General features: G+C 31.7%; 1 protein-coding gene across 1 annotated transcript in view; it reads left to right on the forward strand.

Annotated features, from left to right (window-relative positions):
- LOC136038142 (DNA-binding protein SMUBP-2-like) overlaps window positions 1–18467 on the forward strand; it is a 544983-nt gene that overhangs the window by 98796 nt on the left and 427720 nt on the right. The window lies entirely within an intron of this gene.

An 18467-nucleotide genomic window follows, 5' to 3' on the forward strand; every position in this document is an offset into this window, starting at 1 on the left:
GTGTATTTTATGGGTGCCATATGGCGAGTTTGTATAGTGTTATCAAGTCGAGCTTATAAAAAAAAGCGAATATTGTGTAACAAATTTCAGTTATAAAGATTGGATGTAAGTGATTTTTCTTTACGCTCAAGGTATTGGGCTTTCATTATCCTGCATTTGGTTTTCGATAACGCAATTCTAATGGTATACTTTTCATCTCGATTGGACACTATTTCTGTGGTGTTTTAGGTTCTTTTTCAAGATTCTTTTAAATTTGATTTCAAAATAACATTTTACTACTGAGATTAATCGAAATAATGTTTACAGTTTCTGAATAAACTACAAGTGATTTTTATCCTCACCAAACAGTTTAATAAAAATCACATCTCAAAATTGTTCGCCATTATGGGTTGTGGTACATTTTTCAATAAGTTGCAACCATGCAACCATGACTACTCTGCAACCATGCAACCATGCAACATTGTAACCATGACTACTCTGCTTTACTAGTTGCTGATCTTCAAAAGAGAATCAGATGTCTTGGTTTGAATCGCAACTTTTAACTACTATAGCTCAAATGAATTTTCCTTTTTTATGATCTATTTGGTTGTACTTAATTAACTGTACTTGAAAAAAGGATGGGTTGCTGCAGTCTACTTCAGCACCGTTGTTTGTTGCAGTCGTAGTTGCCCGGTTACTTTTTTTGGTTGGTAACCAACGGTCCAATCTTGAAAGGCCAAATTATATCCGTTATGTTGTACCGTATTCATTTTTTTTCATCCAAAATCTCGATTGTTACCAAATTTTAATATGATCTTGCAGTAGGCTATATAGAAAAACCAAAGCGAAAAGAAAAATTGCTATTCCTGTGTAAAAAAGTGTGCTCGATTTTCATTGGTTAATTTCTCTGACGTATTTTCATGCCAATTACATTTTTTTTCTTAACGCCGTCAAAAAGGGAAGCCAATTAACTCCGTCTACTTATACCTGACTGGCTCTCCTGTGTCCTTGAGTCACATCTCAAGCCTGTAAGAAGAATGAAATTCCTTGATTAGCAAGATTTCTTTTACATATATTTTCCATTTTAATTTACGAAGAAACCATCAAAACTTTCTTGTTCTAACCTAAAAAAAACAACTCTCTAAAAAAATGTAACTCTCTGGCCTTTCTTTGATCTCTTTCGAGTGCAAAAGCTAGAAAAGTAATTTTGTCCGCGAGCAAGTACCTTTTACAGTTTCAAGTTCCAAGTCGTCTGGCGAGAAAACTTTTCTTTTTTATGACTGACTTAAATTTTCAATTGAAATAGCATAATGGGGTGCTCTTAGTACCGTTGACTCATTTGAAGAGATACTCAGGAGAAATGGCCTACGATTTATTTGAGAACTTGACAACTGTGACCGGTCTATTTGGGATATTTGTAAGCTGTTTTAGTGGTAAAAGGGCACTATTTTGAAGGTATTTAGAAAAGAGCTTAAAAATAGTATCCTCTCCTTGTCTGAACATTTAAGGGTTTGTAGTTTTGCATACAGAATTATCTGTGATAGTCTAATCAGAATGCATAAGCTTTTTTTGTTACTTTCATCCTTATTATAAATACTTTATAAATATTTCATTACATTATATTTCATTATTAAATAGTTAAAATTTGTAACTATATATATATATATATATATATATATATATATATATATATATATATATATATATATATATATATATATATATATATATATATATATATATATATATATATATATATATATATTACAATACAGGGCCCAGGGATCGATCCCCGCTCAATCAGGGTGGTGGGATAGGCTTGCACCGGCTCTAGCGGATCAAATATATAAGTTTACAAAATCTTTTAGAACAATGGACTGTAATAAATAATTGACAACTATCAATAAAACAACGCCGATAATAAATTGAAGAATAGCTATATTTAAATTCATATAATTTGCTTCTAAAACTTATTCCAGGTACAAACAGTCCATATCGTTCAAAGCTACTCACCAAAAGGAATTATTCAAAATGGACGTAAATCTAAAAAAAAGAAGGAAACAACCAAATAAGAGTACCCTTAATAAAAGTTACTCGGACACAATCAAGCATTGCCAAGAATCCTTATTCAGCATGTCTGAGAATCCTCAACTGGAGTTTTCAAGCTTTTGGAATTTTGTTCAAGAAGTATGGTCTAGGTTGGGTCATATGGTCTGTTTTTGTCTGATTTATTTGGTGAATTTTTGTGTTCACCGCAAACGCAGTTTGAATTAAAAAGTCCGCTTCAAAATGTTTCAAAGAAGATCAAACCTAAACAGAAATCGAACAAGTTTTGATGTGATTCTTTGGATATGTTTCTTTTTCACGTAGTAAGGGATTTTGCGCTTTCCCCTTGTACAATTACTATAGCTTAGTTTTCTTATTTTTTCTTCTTTCTTTTCACTGAGGGTTATTTATTGAACTGTGGTCATAAGAAACTTGGAACATTCAATTGATAATTAAATTTAGCATCCTTTTTAAGGAACGAAAGAGGTCAAACTATAGAAAAGTGTGCTTTCTGACATTTTGTACATAAAAAAGAAATTCGACTCCAAAAGTGTTGATATAGTACTGAAAAAGTGCTGAAATACCAGGAGTAGAACTCGTGGGATAGCCTAGACATTTGAAGTACCAAATGGCTTACATATCAAATGAAGTATCAAATGGTTTAAAACAATGGTTAATCTTGGTTGCAATTTGAATGCTCTAGCACGGGCTGCTAGAGACCGATACTGATACGAACTAGCCCGAGTAACAATGACAGAGGGGGAAGGGGGAAACTATTCCTGCTACAAAACAAGAAAGATATTTGAAGGGAGCAGCCAGAAGAAATTGAAATACTTCGAAAAAAATAGTCAAACAAATTAAAAAATATTAAAAACCTCTGGCTAAATCATTATAAAAAATTTTGATAGCGGAATGGATGAGGGTGTGTTTCAGCCCCCTTCCCCAACACTAATATCCCTGGCTAATAATATAGAGATTTGATAGTTTGTTAGAGTATGTATCTTGTGTTATATATGTATTTACATCCGTCTATGTCTTTTAGATCATTTTGGCAAAATATACATAAATAAAACAAGTAACTAAGTTTATCTAGGCCGTTAAGACTTAAAAGTATCATTTAAACTTAAGTTAAGCATGAATAACCGCGCATAAATAGGGGGTTGTTCTATCCTTTTTCCCCCTCCAGCTCACTGGAATATAAGTCAATCTTCACTCGTACAAATAACATAAAAAAAGAAAAATAAAAAAATTCGGAGCGAGTTCATATTACAAGTTAAAATGAATACGTTACTTTTAGAATTCTAGCTCGTTTGTCGTTGAGGAAAGGCCAAATTATACTTTTGCACCCTTAGTGGATGGAAAGGGGCTTAGTGGTGTCACTCTTATTTAGCTTCACTCGCTCTTTAAGTGCAAAAAAATTCATTTTATTCTTCCGTTAAAGATTGGAGGCCGTTAGTAATCAGATAGAATATTAGTTAAAACTGCATTTTTTTCTAGAAGTCTAAATCTAACTAAATGGTGAAGGAATAATATTTTTTGTTATGACGGTTCTTCTGTTAAAACATGTGCTAAATCAAACAGTTCGTGGTAACGAACTGTAGTAAGGAGCGACCCGGCTCAATAGTAACCAAAACTCTAAAAAATTGAATTTTGATACCAATAGCTACACCAAAAGAATCGCATTTTAATGCTGATTTTAAATATATAAGTTTCATCAAGTTTAATCTTACCCATCAAAAGTTACGAGCCTGAGAAAATTTGCCTTATTTAAGAAAATAGGGGGAAACACCCCCTAAAAGTCATAGAATCTTAACGAAAATCACACCATCAGATTCAGCGTATCAGAGAACCCTATTGTAAAAGTTTCAAGCTCCTATCTACAAAAATGTGGAATTTTGTATTTTTTGCCAGAAGACAAATCACGGGTGCGTGTAAATTTGTTTGTTTTTGTTTTTTTTTCTTTTTTCTTTTTCCCAGGGGTCATCGTATCGACCAAGTGGTCCTAGAATGTCTCAAGAGGGCTCATTCTAACGGAAATGAAAAGTTCTAGTGCCCTTTTTAAGTGACCAAAAAAATTGGAGGGCATCTAGGCCCCTCCCACGCTCATTTTTTCCCAAAGTCAACGGATCAAAATTTTGGGATAGCCATTTTGTTCAGCATAGTCGAAAACCATAATAACTATGTATTTGGAGATGATTTACTCCCCCACAATCCCTGGGGGAGGGGCTGCAAGTTACAAACTTTGACCAGTGTTTACATATAGTAATGATTATTGGAAAGTGTACAGACGTTTTCAGGGGATTTTATTTTGTTTTGGGGGTGGGGCTGAGGGGAGGGGGCTATGTTGGAGGATCTTTCCTTGGAGGAATCTGTCATGAAGGAAGAAAAATTCAAGGAAAAGGGCGCATGATTTTCTAGCATTACTATAAGAAAACAATGAAAAATAAACATGAAAACGTTTTTTCAAATGAAAGGAAGGAGTAGCATTGAAACTTAAAACGAACAGAGATTATAACGCATATGAGGGGCTCTAAAAATACTTTAGCATAAAGAGCGAGGTATTTAGGAGGAGATAAATACCTCGCTATGTATGCTAAAGTATTTTTAGTAATTTCAACTATTTATTCTACGACCTTTCTGATTCAGAGGTCATTCTTAAAGAATTGGGACAAAACTTTTAGTGTAAAAGGCGAGGTATTAACGAGGATACAAACCCCCTTGTATACATAATAAAAATATAAGATTATGAAAGTTTGTTACGTAAGTTGCTAATTTATAAGTTACGTATATTTTTTACTAATAAAAACGTTCGTCAAAAATTAAAAGTTCTAGTTGCCTTTTTAAGCAACCGAAAAATTGGAGGGCAACTAGGCCTCCTTCTCCACTCCTTATTTCTCAAAATCGTCTGATCAAAACTAAGAGAAAGCCATTTAGCCAAAAAAAAAAGAATTAATATACAAATTTCATTTTAATAATTTATGTGCGGAGAGCCAAAACCAAACATGCATTAATTCAAAAACGTTCAGAAATTAAATAAAAAAAAATAATTTTTTTAGCTGAAAGTAAGGAGCGACATTAAAACTTAAGACGAACAGAAATTACTCCGTATATAAAATGGGTTGTCCCCTCCGCAATCCTTCGTTCTTTCCGCTAAAGTGTGGCTCTTTGCCACAAATCTACTTTTTAAAACAAATAAAAGCTTTAGCGTAAAGAGCGAGGGATTGTGGAGGGGACAACCCATTTTATATACGGAGTAATTTCTGTTCGTTTTAAGTTTTAATGTCGCTCCTTACTTTCAGCTAAAAAAACTAGTTTTTTTTATTTAATAGCATGACAGAAATCAAACATTGAAACTTTGGAACAGCTAATGATGCTTTTTTATGAATGAATAAACAATGGTAAACAGTTTATACTCCTGTTTTGTCTTTTAGTTGTTTCATTTTTGCTTTCTATTAATACGAACCTCAATGTAATACCTTATGCTTCATAGTATGATCTGTAATATATAATATAACAACCTATTACTGTGCTTGATAATTAAACAAAACACACTCAAGAAGTGAAGTTAGATTCATCCTATTGAAATTAAAAAAAAAACAAGTTTTTCAACTGAAAGTAAGGAGAAACATTAAAACTTAAAACGAACAAAAATTATCATGTATATGAATAGGGTTGCCTCTTCCTCAACACCTCTCTCTTTACTCTTAAGTTTTTTAGTACTTCTTAAAAATCATCTAATCATTCTAATATCTAATTGAACGACCATTGTGTTTCAGAAGTCATTCTTAAACTATTGGGACCAAATTTAAACTTTAGCGTAAAGAGTCAGATGTTGAGGACGGGCAACCCCCTCATATACGTAATAATTTCTGTTCGTTTTAAGCTTTAATGTTTCTCCTTACTTTTAGTTGAAAAAACTTGTTTTTTATTTGATTTCTGATCGTTTTTGAAATAACTCCGGGAAATTTGGCCTGCCTGCACGGAGAAATTCCCTCTGCCCAGGGAAATATCCTTTAAACAATTCAATCCTGGTGAAAATTACACTTAACATCTCCACGCTTAAAATGTAGACGGAAAAGAGAAAGCAAACCGACTGAAAAGAATGTGTACAAGAATTCTGGTAAATTCCCCCAGTGTATACTTGCCCCTTACAAATTTAATCCCTGATAACTTCCCTCTCCATGGAAAATTCCCCCGTCGAAGACCCCATCATAAAAGTTTCCCCCCCACCCGAAAATGCATGAAAACATCCAATAACAAATATTATACGTAGAAAATGGGCAAATTTTATAACTTAAAAACTTTTCTTGTGGGTCAGTGAGGGGGGGGTCATGTTATATCCAAAGGTATAGTTAGTGGTCCTTTCAAATATGATTAAAATTGGCTTAGATTATAAAAATTAAATGGGATGGTTTTGGGGAAAAAGGGGCGGGAGAGGGGACCTAGTTGCCCTCCGATCCTTTGGTCACATAAAAAGGGCACTAGAACTTTATATTTCCGTTTGACTGTGCCCTCTTGTGCTATTATAGGTCCACTGGGTCGATAAGATCTCCCCAGGAAAAAAACGAATAAACACGCATCAGTTATCTTTCTTCTGGCCAAAAAAAAACCTCCAAAATACAAAATTCAATATTTTTGTAGATAGGAGCTTGAAACCTCTTCAGTAGGGTTTTCTGCTACGCTGAATCTGATTGTGTGATTTTCTTTAAGACACTGTGACTTTTAGGGGTTGTTTCACCTTTTTTATAAAATACGGCAAATTTTCTCAGGCTCGTAACCTTTAATTGGTAAGGATAAACTTAATGGGTAAAACTAAATTTATACATTTGAAGTCAGTATAATAAAACGATACTTCTGATATATCATATTGGTATCAATATTTAGTTTTTTAGAGTTTTGGTTACAATTGAGCTGGGTCGCTCCTTAATTACAGTTCGTTACCACGAATTGTTTGATATAGCCCTCATATAAGATTTAGTTAATATAATAATATAATTGGGCTATGTATTTACACATTAGGGAGGGGTTGGGGCGGGGGTAAAGTATTTTGAAAACTCCCCTAACCTAACATAGCCTGACCGAACCTAACCACCCTAATCCCCCTAATGTGCAAATATATATCCAAAGCTATTCAGGTCGAATGCATTGTATTATCCGTCACTTGTCTTTGTTGCTATGAAACCGGTTTTCTGAGATCCAACCAAGGCGTAACTCCTGAGTGTGTTTCGTTTAATTCACAAGTACCACAATAATAAAAAATAAAAAGATAATATATACACATATTTAATATGTATATATAATATAATATACATTAATACTGCAATGCTACAGGCCATGAGCATAATGTACTACTAGCGCTATTTCGTCTCACCTGGCATCTGAAATTAAGATAACAGGTTGAAATTTATAGCATATATTAAGTATAAATATTTCTTAATATTACAAAAATTTAATCTAAGACCCTTTATAGTCTAGGACTACCAGCTTAGCAGAATTTTATGATAGTCAGGGTAACGAACTGTAAATAAGGAGCAGCTAGTACCAATAAAAACTAAACCTCCAAGACCCAAAAAGGTGAAGCACAACTTGAAATTTAGCAAGTGAGCGAGCTAAACTTTCTTATTTTTCAACCCCGTCTAGCAAAATACAAAATTTTGGGTTTTCGGAGTGGACCAACAACGGAAGTGTGTTTATTTGTGTGTTTGTTTTTCTTTCTTTTTTTCTCAGAGTTGGTGGTATCAAGTCGATGGTGGTGTAATATCGGTAGAAGGCCGATTGAAAGCCTTAGCACCCTTCTAAAGTTGCAAAAGAGATTGTTTCATTTTTTGTGTTTATTTCTATCCTAGGAAAGACGTAAGAACGTTATTCATATTTATTTTTCTATTTTCCACTTGTGAGACTTTATTTTAAAACGAGTAAATATTATTGTTTAGTTTCTGAAATATTACTGATTTTTACAAAATTTTCAGCTGCTTCTGCTTAAGTGTTAATGAATTGTATTTTATACAGGCCTAGACAAAACAAATAAAACATGGTAGTTATATTTATGCCCAATGAAAAAAAAAATTCAACCGAATTTGCGACTATTCAATAACCAGGTATGAATGAGGTATTCTGTTTCTTATTCCAGGCGACGCAGCAAATACTCTCAAAGCGAAGTTTCCAGGGAAAAAGAAGGACCAGTCTTAGTTTTGACTGTGTTCCGAAATGAATGGGAGAAAAACGAATGAATATCATTCATGCTGAGAAATTCGGGATTATGTGACAGCTTGATCCATTGGGTGCTTAAATTACAGCCGAAAGACTTAGGATTAATCTTTGGATTTTTGCTGCTAAATGAGTGAGTTTGCATTTTAGTTTAGCAACCATTCATGGAAAATTACCCAAAATGATAACGTTCTCTCTAGGTCATATGCCTGTGTCACTTCACTTAAATTGTTATGTAAATAACTAATCTATATACCCCTCTGAAATGGTTGCGTCTAAAATGAACTTAGTGTTAGGTCTATCCCTAAAAAAAAAAAAAAAAAAAAAAACAAAAAAACAACATGTTTATGGTTCTTAAAACCCTTAAAAAAACAGAAATTCAAAGCTGAATTTAGTTGGAAAAAAAAAATATGCCATGAATTTTGGTACACTTCCAAGCAGGCACATACAAAGGGAGAGAAATATCCAGGACTAAATTAACCCTGAAGATCTTATGATGTATTGAGCATCTTCCCATGGTTTTCTAAGAAATACTTGTTTTTCAACACTTTTGTACTTTTAAGAATTTGGACCCCTTGCATCTCCCCCAGGATATTTACCTACATCTAACCCTACTAACGGGTCGCCAACTCATCCATCTTCCAAAGGAATTCAGCATTTTTTACAAGACATGTCTAAATACAAAGGAAAAATCTGATCTAATCAATCGTTGATTAACATCAATGGTTCATCGAAATATTGGAAAAATATACCTAATTTTAAATTCTCTGAGAAAGTTCATCCCTAACTCTAAATTGTAACAATATGCTATAATGATCACCCACTGGAGCTTTAATTTCACATTAATGTTTTCACATCAATACTATTAAATTGCGTAAGATAAATCACAAATCAGATTTTGATTTTAATACGTCGAAATTACAAGGTATGGTAAGGAAAGGAAATCTTTTAATTTATATATAGAAATTTATACTAAAGAAAACAATGCCTGATAACTACATATTTCCTAAGACCATATCTAAAGAATTAGAATCCCTTCTCACAAAAAATTGACTTCAAATTAGGAGCAAAAAGGTAGCTAGTATAGCAGTAATAATTGGATTAAGAATCCACTCAATCATAAAAGGGGACGCTACGATAACACATTATTAATGCTGAAATAACTTGGAAAAAACGAAGACATGAAAAAAATTAAAAATTAACAGTAAAATATTGAAAAGTGTGAAATATAATATTTTTTTAGACCTTGCTGTCTTAAATTTTTTTAATCAAGCTTAACAAGGAATAGAAAGACCCAGATAAAAAAAAAAAAAAAAAAAAAAAAAAAAAAAAAAAAAAAAAAAAAAAAAAATCAATTTTATGCCAGCATCATATATCAGGATAAAGTGGCCCTTTCCCTCCAAAACATTTTGGATGGATTAAAATGGTACCAGAAAGTTATTGCTATTACCGTATTATCAAACCGAAGCTATTAAATTGCGTAAGTTACATAATAAATTAGCTTCTTGAATGGGTCAAACTTTAAAGATTTGGCGAGGAGATTTTCTAATTTAGGTATTGAAATTTTGTACTAAAGAAACAACATCTGGGTGCAAACTATTTTTTAGCACCTTATATAAAAAATTATCATTCACCTCCCACAAGAAAAGTGACTATAAATTAGAAGTAAAAATGAAGCCAGCAACTAATGATAGTAGTGACAATTGGATCAAATAAAGGAACGTTACGATAACACAATACTAAAAATGCTGAAAACACAGAAAGATGAAAACATAAAAAAAAATCTGAAAACTTAACAGTAAAATATTGAATAGCGTAAGATATACATTTTTTGAAAACTTTGTTGTCTCACCATAATTAAAGCGAACTTAGCAAACTTGAGCGTAAATGCCGAGGTATTGAGGAGGGGGCAACCCCCTCACAGCCATGGTAATCTCTGTTCGTTATAGATTTTGATTTTGCTCCTTACTTTAGCTGAAAAAAATTGTTTTTATTTCTATATATTGAGAATACAAAATGACTTCTTATTGGTCCATTAGAGACAAACAACCAATCAGTAAGAGTTTCAAATTTTTACAGACCTTGCGCTCACAAGTTTCATTGCCCTAATAAACCGATAAGTAATCACTATTGAATCTGAAACAGTCCATTGTAACTGAATAGGGTTGTGTCTTAATTTCTTACTAACAAGACCCTTACTTGTGATTTAACAAAGTAGAAAGAAAAAATAGTATCTAAATTTGGAGAAACACAACGGGGATGCAAACTTGTGAATTTAGTTTAGTAACCTTAAACAAGTTGGCATTTGCTGAATAAGTACATTTCCTGGAGATGCATTTGGAATAATTCATCAAATTTGCCCGAAGTTTCAGAGATAGAAACTAAAATTGGCAATTCCATCGTATATGAAGAACAACAGAAATACATCTCCCAAATAAGGGGGCCAAAGACATTAGCTGTGATTTTAGAAAAGGATGACAAATACATGAAGAGACAGTAATTAATATTAAATAAAGATTAGAAACTTCAATTAGTAATATTAGAACATAAGATTTGAGGGAACAATAAAAAGCAAATCAAAACACCATGATAAAGATAATTAAAGCATCCCCTCTACACAAATTTGCTGAAAAGAAAAAAACTCAAATTGAGTAATTGCTCGTGTAGCAATGGTACAATATAAGACTATAGAATCTGCAATCTAAAAATAGTAATCTTAATATAAAAATTAAAAGTAATACAAAAAAACTTAACCATAATAAAGTATAATTTTTGTAAACCCCAGTTAAATTTGATATTATAGACGAATTAAATATCAGAGTTATGTTCATAAAAAATATACTCTAATGAGCATAGAGCCTTAGGCATCACAACCCAAAACCTCAAAGATATGTTCATAATGAAAAGAAGATAATTCTGCAATTTTTTATTAACGAAATTTCTACCGCTGTGTATAAAATATTTTTCAGATGAACTATTCCCATATGAAAGATGGGCTACGGATTTATTCACTATGTTTAGTTATAGTGAAAGGGATGGAGCATTTTCGTTTAAGGTGTAATCTGATTGGAAAATTAAGGGAGAGTTTAATTTGATAGCATGGATGACAAGCGGCTTCCAAGAATCCTTAGACACAGCTTCGTCTAATCTTTACTCCCTATTCTTATGGAGGAACGGCCATTTGAAATAATACTCTTAACAAATATACGGGGAAATAACTGTGAACCACTCCAAATGCACACAACCCTAACCAAAATAATTACTTATCGCAAATTACCATGTCTGGTTTGGTAAATACAGCCGTATCTAGGCTTTGCAAAAATATCAACCATATAAGTGATAAGAACGAAAATAGCATTTGTTTCCTATTTATAAATATACTCTATAACATAATTTTATGTAGGTCATAGTTTTACTTTACTGAAAAGGCCTATTAGAGTCAATCAAAATTGAAACAAAATGAGTTATATCAATCTGATGAAAATAGTTTTTCAACGAAAAGCAAAGAATAATCATAAAAGATAAGATAAGCTGAATTTAATTAATCTAATATTTTAAATTTAAAAATAATAAGACTGTCGATTTTTAAATTTCATTTGTAAAATTTATCTAAGGCTTTATAAATTTATTATGAATTTTTAAAATTTCTAGCTTCTTCCAGTTTTTGTCTATCTACATTTCATCAGATTGATATAGCTCATTTTGTTTTAGTTTTATTGACTCTAAAAATAATATTTTTTTATTAATACTTTAGAATTTTCATATTTTATATTTCTCTAAAAGGAAGACGTACCGCTTGTTTCATATAAATCCAGACTGTGTAAAATATTTCTTTCTTTACCGAAAAAGCCTTATGCAAAATGTTATACTTATTTTAAATAGTCAATTAGTAGTTTGTTTTGTAGTCTTTTCAATTAGTTTGCTGTCAACTGTGAAATTTGATACGGATCATTTGATTCTTTCCAAATTTATTACAGTTTACTGACAATTGAAATATTTTATACATAGAATTGGTTGTATAGATTCTTTCCACAAGTCTTTGTCCTGTGTTTTTGCTTAAAACTTTAAGAACTTTTTATACGAGTGTCTTCTATATACATTCGAACTGATTGTGATGAATTTTGAGCTAAGTGAATTGGATGTTTCTTTTCCACAGACATGAGACTAGTTTCGAGTTTTAAATGCTTCAAAATTAGTTTTGAAATTTTGAACAGAGCAAGGGAATTTTTAGTTTTAAGATTTTAAAAAATCAAGGCTTAAGATATCTTGATGTTCCTTCAGTTTTATTAAATGGTTTCTATGCTAAGTGTAGATTAGTGCAATGTTCCTTAGCTAAGTGTCATATAAATGTGGTATAATTTCGAGGTTCATTTACTTGGTAAGGCATTCATTCATTCCAATTACTGCAATTTTAATTCAGAATTTTAAATTTCTTATTAATTTCCATTTTAATATTCCTTACATATTTATATTTAGATGTTGGTTAGTATGTTTATGACAAGTTTTATGATTTTTTATTTATTGTATGCCGTTTCCCAAATAACGGGCCATTGAGCCTTTTGGGATATTGTTTTTTGTTATTGTTAGTTTGTGAAAATAAATAGAACTTGAACTTGAACTTGATCAAAATTTTGCACAACAGCCCCTGTATATTGTAGCATGCTTTATTTGCCGTCACTGTTAAGCCTTGGACCCTTTATTTTTTTTACTTACCATGATCTTCCAAATTTTAGAAACTTCTCCTAACTGTATATTAACACAAATTATCCTGGTTATTATAAATTGGATTCGGATTGAGTTAAAACCAACTTGTGATTTTGGTGATGAAAATTCTAATCATCGTTGTTGTTTTATCGATAAGTTCTATGAAAATAAAAGAGGTGAAATTCTGTTCAAATTACAAAAGCGCTCTCATTTGAATTTTTTTAAATACTAATGCTAATTGGTAAATTAGAATGTTTTTCATGTGCATTGAGTTTGTTTGAATAAAAAACAGACTGGAGGTTGTTCAATTTTTTCTTTTTTTCTTTTCTCTCTCAATTATCTCCTTCGTATTTTCATTATTTACCTACTTTTAGAGAGTTGGGCCTCTTAATTTCCATTTTCGCCATTTATTCGAGGCTATATGGCTCCTGGTCTAAAAACATTTGTGGTGCACCAGAGAAGTGGGCCACTCGTAGCAATAATTCAATAGCCCAAAACAATAATAATCCGAAACAAATTTCTCAAAACAATAATAATCCGAAACAAATTTCTCTCAATGCTCCTACTTTTTTAGAACGAATATTTCATTCTTGAAGGCGAGTATGCTTGTGAAACAGCCAAAATCTTATACCCAGTAGCTGGCTGAGCTACATGTTAGAGATTAACTAACAGCTCATAGTAATGAACTGAAAGTAAAGAGTTACTCGTGCTAATAGCTACCAAAACCCTGGTAAAAAGATCTTTGATAGTGATATATACATAAAATAAATTTGTTTATTATGATAGTTCCAAATATTTATAATTAATTAAAATTACTTGATAAAAGCTAGGAGGCCGAGAAAATTTGGTTAATTTTCAAGGGCCCTATTTGAGAGGTTTAAGCCCCTATCTATAAAAAAAACATTTTTTTATGAGTATAATCAAAAATAGTATAATCACAAGGAGTATGATTTTCCAAAGGATAATCGTACTGGAACGTCCTCGATTATCGAGAAAGGGCTCTTTTGAACGGAAACTAAAAAGGGCCCTTTTGAACGGAAACTTGTAGTTTGTAGCAAATGATAATCAATAAGCTCTAACAATTTTGAGGTATCGTGAAAAATACTTTTTATCCGATTTCAATTGCCCTTGTGATTGACTAGTCGTTCTTAAGTTATGTGGGGCAAAAAATAAAACTTTAACAGGATTATTGGGGGTTAGGGGAGAGAGAAACTCTCTACTTTGTCTGCATGATTTCTATTTTAGTTTCTATTGATTTAGTTTCTATTAAAATCATTTTAGTTTTATTGATTTTATCCTCTTGCAAGTTGTTTTTTCTTATTTGTATTGCTAAGGACGGCCCATGAACATAAGGCCGAAATATTCATTCTAATTTGTTTCCCACTGTCTTGAGAAATTCCCTATTTTTCTTCTTGTTTTTTGTATTTTTTTATTTCTTTAAAACATCCAGCTCACTACATAATAGTAGTTATATTATCATTCGTGCAGAAAAAAAAATTCTTTTTTCTCCCGGGTGACGGGAAAAAAAGGCGATGGCAGTAATAAACAAGTTATGCAAAGATAAAGTTGAAAAAAATTATCTAAAACAAAAAAGAAATAAAACATGTGCAAATTCAACAGAAATGTAACTTCCGACGAAATCTTGTAAATTTAGCAACTCGAAAGTTGCGATTAATTTTTGTTGTTAATGCCAGCCCTTAACGTTAAAACTCGATACTTTCTTGAAGAAAATCTACTATTATTGGCTCTCAGGGTTACCATTTTATTGTAAAAGATTTATAAACTCTAATGACTATGACAAAATGAGGGATTAGCTAGAAATTAAAACAATCCTAATAAATTCATAAAACCTTAGATAAATTTTAAAAATGAAATTTAAAAACCAACTTTCTTATTCTTTTTAAATTTAAATATTAGATGAATTAATTTCAGCTTATTTTATTTTTATTATCATTCTTTACTTTTCTTTGAAAAACTCTATTTATATTTCGTCAGATTGATATCACTTTGCTTCAATTTTAATTGACGAAAATATAGTGTTTTTTATTAATACTTTATAGTTTTCATGTTTTATGTTCCTCAAAAACGGAACAAATACCGCTTGTTTGATATAAGCTCAAACTGCGTAAAATATTTCTCTCGTGCATTTTTATAGGAGATATAAAAAACCATTCCTAAAAGTAATTACGACCAGATTACCTTAGATTGTTGAGTCCTTCCCTTATTCTAGTCTGTATCCCCTGGCTTATCTTCTCTTTATTATAATAACGTATTCTGAAGTCAACTTCTTTTAGCTTTTTTTTATTTTTTATTCCACTTTGAATAGCCCTTTCCTCACACTTTAAACGGTTAAAATACCGAGCTCGGCACTTCCATCAAAGATTCTTTTCTGATCTTATCGCAAAATTCTTTCCTTTAGCCATTGCCCTGTTTTTAGTGGATTCTAAAGAAACACTTAATTCTTTATTAACCCTACTAAAGAGATTGTTTTATGGTAAAGTTTGAAGGCTATTTATACAGACAAATATTTCTAATAAGGTTTTGTTTACAACAGAAAAAAATATTTATCTAGCCATATTAATCCTGGCATTGAAATGTATATAAAAGAATAATCGCTTTCCCCAATATTCAGGCAGTTTATTTTAAATTTAACTTACCGGCTATGATTCTACGTCGTTGGATTCAGTTTAGGGCAAATTGTCTTCCAATCCAGAACAGGCGAAAAACGTTCGACAAAAATAAAATGATAGTTGGTCCTGATAGGCGGTATGTTTGTCCCCTTTGTAAAGATGATGATGAAGACTTGGATCATTTTCTCCGGAAATGCCCGGTGCTCTTGGATTTACGGGAAATTTATTTGCATGGGATTAATTTGATGCTTCCGGGTATTCTACAAAATAGTAACCCAACCACAATATTTCGAGTGGGAGTATATACAGATAAATCTTTAATAAGAAGAAAAAGTTTTATATGATTAATTTCTTTTCTAGTTAGATTAGGTACTTTTGCGTTGAATTCTGTTTTTTTGTGCGTGTTCGTACTGTTGTTAATTTCCTTGCTTGTTTGTTATTTATTTGTATTTTTGTGTATATGGCCCACGGGTTTTTGAGATACACTTATCTATCTATCTATTCAGGCATGTACAGAGGAGAAAACATTTTGTGGTTTTTTACCATATTGCCACGATAAATTTCACCGTCTATAGTAATTTATTTTGTCACTTTGATGACTAGTTCAGCCTTTATTTTACTAGTATTAAATCTTGTTGGACAATAGGCATAGAACAGAAAAAACACAGCGTATGGAATTTTGTAAGGATCACAGAAAAATCATTTTCCCCTAAATAGGGGAATAGGGGAAAAATTATTTCCTCTATCAAATTTATACAATAAGACGTATTAACTTAATTTATAAAGTCTTTCGAGTTTGATTTTTGGCTATTGCAGAGTAAACAAAACATACTGATTCCAGGAATGTAGTTCAGGAAGGGGAAAGGCTACTGATACCAGCCACCCTTAAAATTCTGATTGCTTGAATTTCATGGCACTTCTTATCAAAATGATAGAATTAATTCCTTTTTAATTTTGACCTTCTATTTCTTATTACTGGAGGGGATTATCTCCCTTTAGTAATATCCCCCCATTAGTTGGTTCAAGCTCCACGGGTAAATAGTTTCATCTCGGACTTTTACAATTATAATTTGGTGCCCACAGAGCTATCTAAGAGTAGCCATTTTGAGAATTCCATACCAAGTCCTTTTTTTTAAACTAAAAGAAACATTTTTGGAACCCGTTGCTATTATACTCCGTGATACAGAACCAACAAATATTTAATTTGTGTATCGTTTTTGCAATAGAAGTTGCGTTTCCTAGTTCTGTTTTTTCTATTATTCTAGGCTGTATTTTAAGAGGTTAGACGCTTATTATTTAAATAATTTCAAACTTGGTAGTATTTTTCGAATTAACATCTTAGGTGTCCCAATATTTTTCAATACTTGGGAAAATATAAAATAATTTTTTGAATGCACTAAATAAGTTAAATCTTCATTTTCGTTAGGTTTTCAAGAATATTTAAAAAAAGTGATGTTCCAAAAACCTTTTATCGTGTGTTTTCTCACTTTTATTACAAACAATGAATGATAACTCTTAAAACTGATTAATGAAAGCTTTTAGCTGAATTATATGCAATAAAGAAATAAAGGCAGATTTTTTGAATCTTGAGTATTTCAATAAATTTTGAAATTTTTAAACAATAAAGCTTCGATATAATTATTTTTCATCATCAAAAGAGATAACAAACAACACAAGCAAGTTCTAAAGATATTTGCGGCAAAGCCCCTTTCGACTACAATATTTTCAACTACAATACACTATGTACACAAGGATGAATCATCATCAAATAAACCTGTTTGCAAAACTAAGTATTAGTCAAACATTGGGGGGAGAGAGGAGGATTTCAAATATAATAAAAAAAACGAGGGAAAATATGTGTAAACGAGGTTCGCTGATGCGACATTGCCTAGGTCGTAAGAAGCAAAAAAGTATCATTGTAACAGTAGCATGAGCGGATTTAATACAAACTTCTATATGTATGTAAAAAAAAGTTCAAGGTAACGCACTGTAAGTAAGGAGTCACCAGGCTAGTAATCAAAACTGTAAAAAACGGAATTTTGGTAACAGTATATACATCAAAAGAATCTGATTTTTATGATCCGGATATTTAAAATTCATTAAGTTTAAACTTACGTAATAAAAGATATGAGCCTCAGAAAATTTGCTTGATTTCTAAGAAAAGGGGCAATAATTCTAAGGGGGCAAGTGATCCTAATAAAACTTATCCTGTCAAATCAAACACACTAGATAACTTATTTTATAGGTTTAAAGTTCCCATCTACGAAAATGTGGAATTTTTTTCTTTTTTTGGAAGGAAGGTTACAGATACGTTTTTATTAGTTGTTTTCCCAGGATTTCTGATATTAAACCAATGGCTGTATAAAGTCGAGAGACAGCTCATTCGAACAAATACTAAAATTTGTAGTGCCCTTTCTAAGTAACCAAAAGGATTACGCGACAGTTATGTTGTATTTTTGGTATTTTGTTGCACAAGGCTACACTTTTGATCCGAAAAGGGCAAAGCCGCTATCAACTGGACTATCTGATTTAGCCAATCGGTTTAAAATTATTGAAAAACTACATATCAAGTAGTAGTCAAGTAGAGTCTAGTAGTAGAATAAACAGTTAATAAAAATATTTTTTTTAGAGCTTCACTTACCTGAGTTGATTTACTTGATGTTTGATAAAATTATGTAGAGTAACGTACAATTTCGCATCAGCTATTGCAGAGGATGGCCACTGGATCACAACGTTGGTAAGGGGGGTTGCCTGATTTCTCAAAAAGTATGTTTTTTACCCAAAGTTTCTAACTGACAGCAAGCATCTAGATAAATATAGAAGAGGGTCTTGAGGGAGGGAAGGTGATTTAAATTAAACTACAATATCCCTTCATTTCGTTTAATCCTGAATGCAGGTACT

Source organism: Artemia franciscana, chromosome 17, assembly GCF_032884065.1.
Source record: "Artemia franciscana chromosome 17, ASM3288406v1, whole genome shotgun sequence".
NCBI lineage: Eukaryota > Metazoa > Arthropoda > Branchiopoda > Anostraca > Artemiidae > Artemia > Artemia franciscana.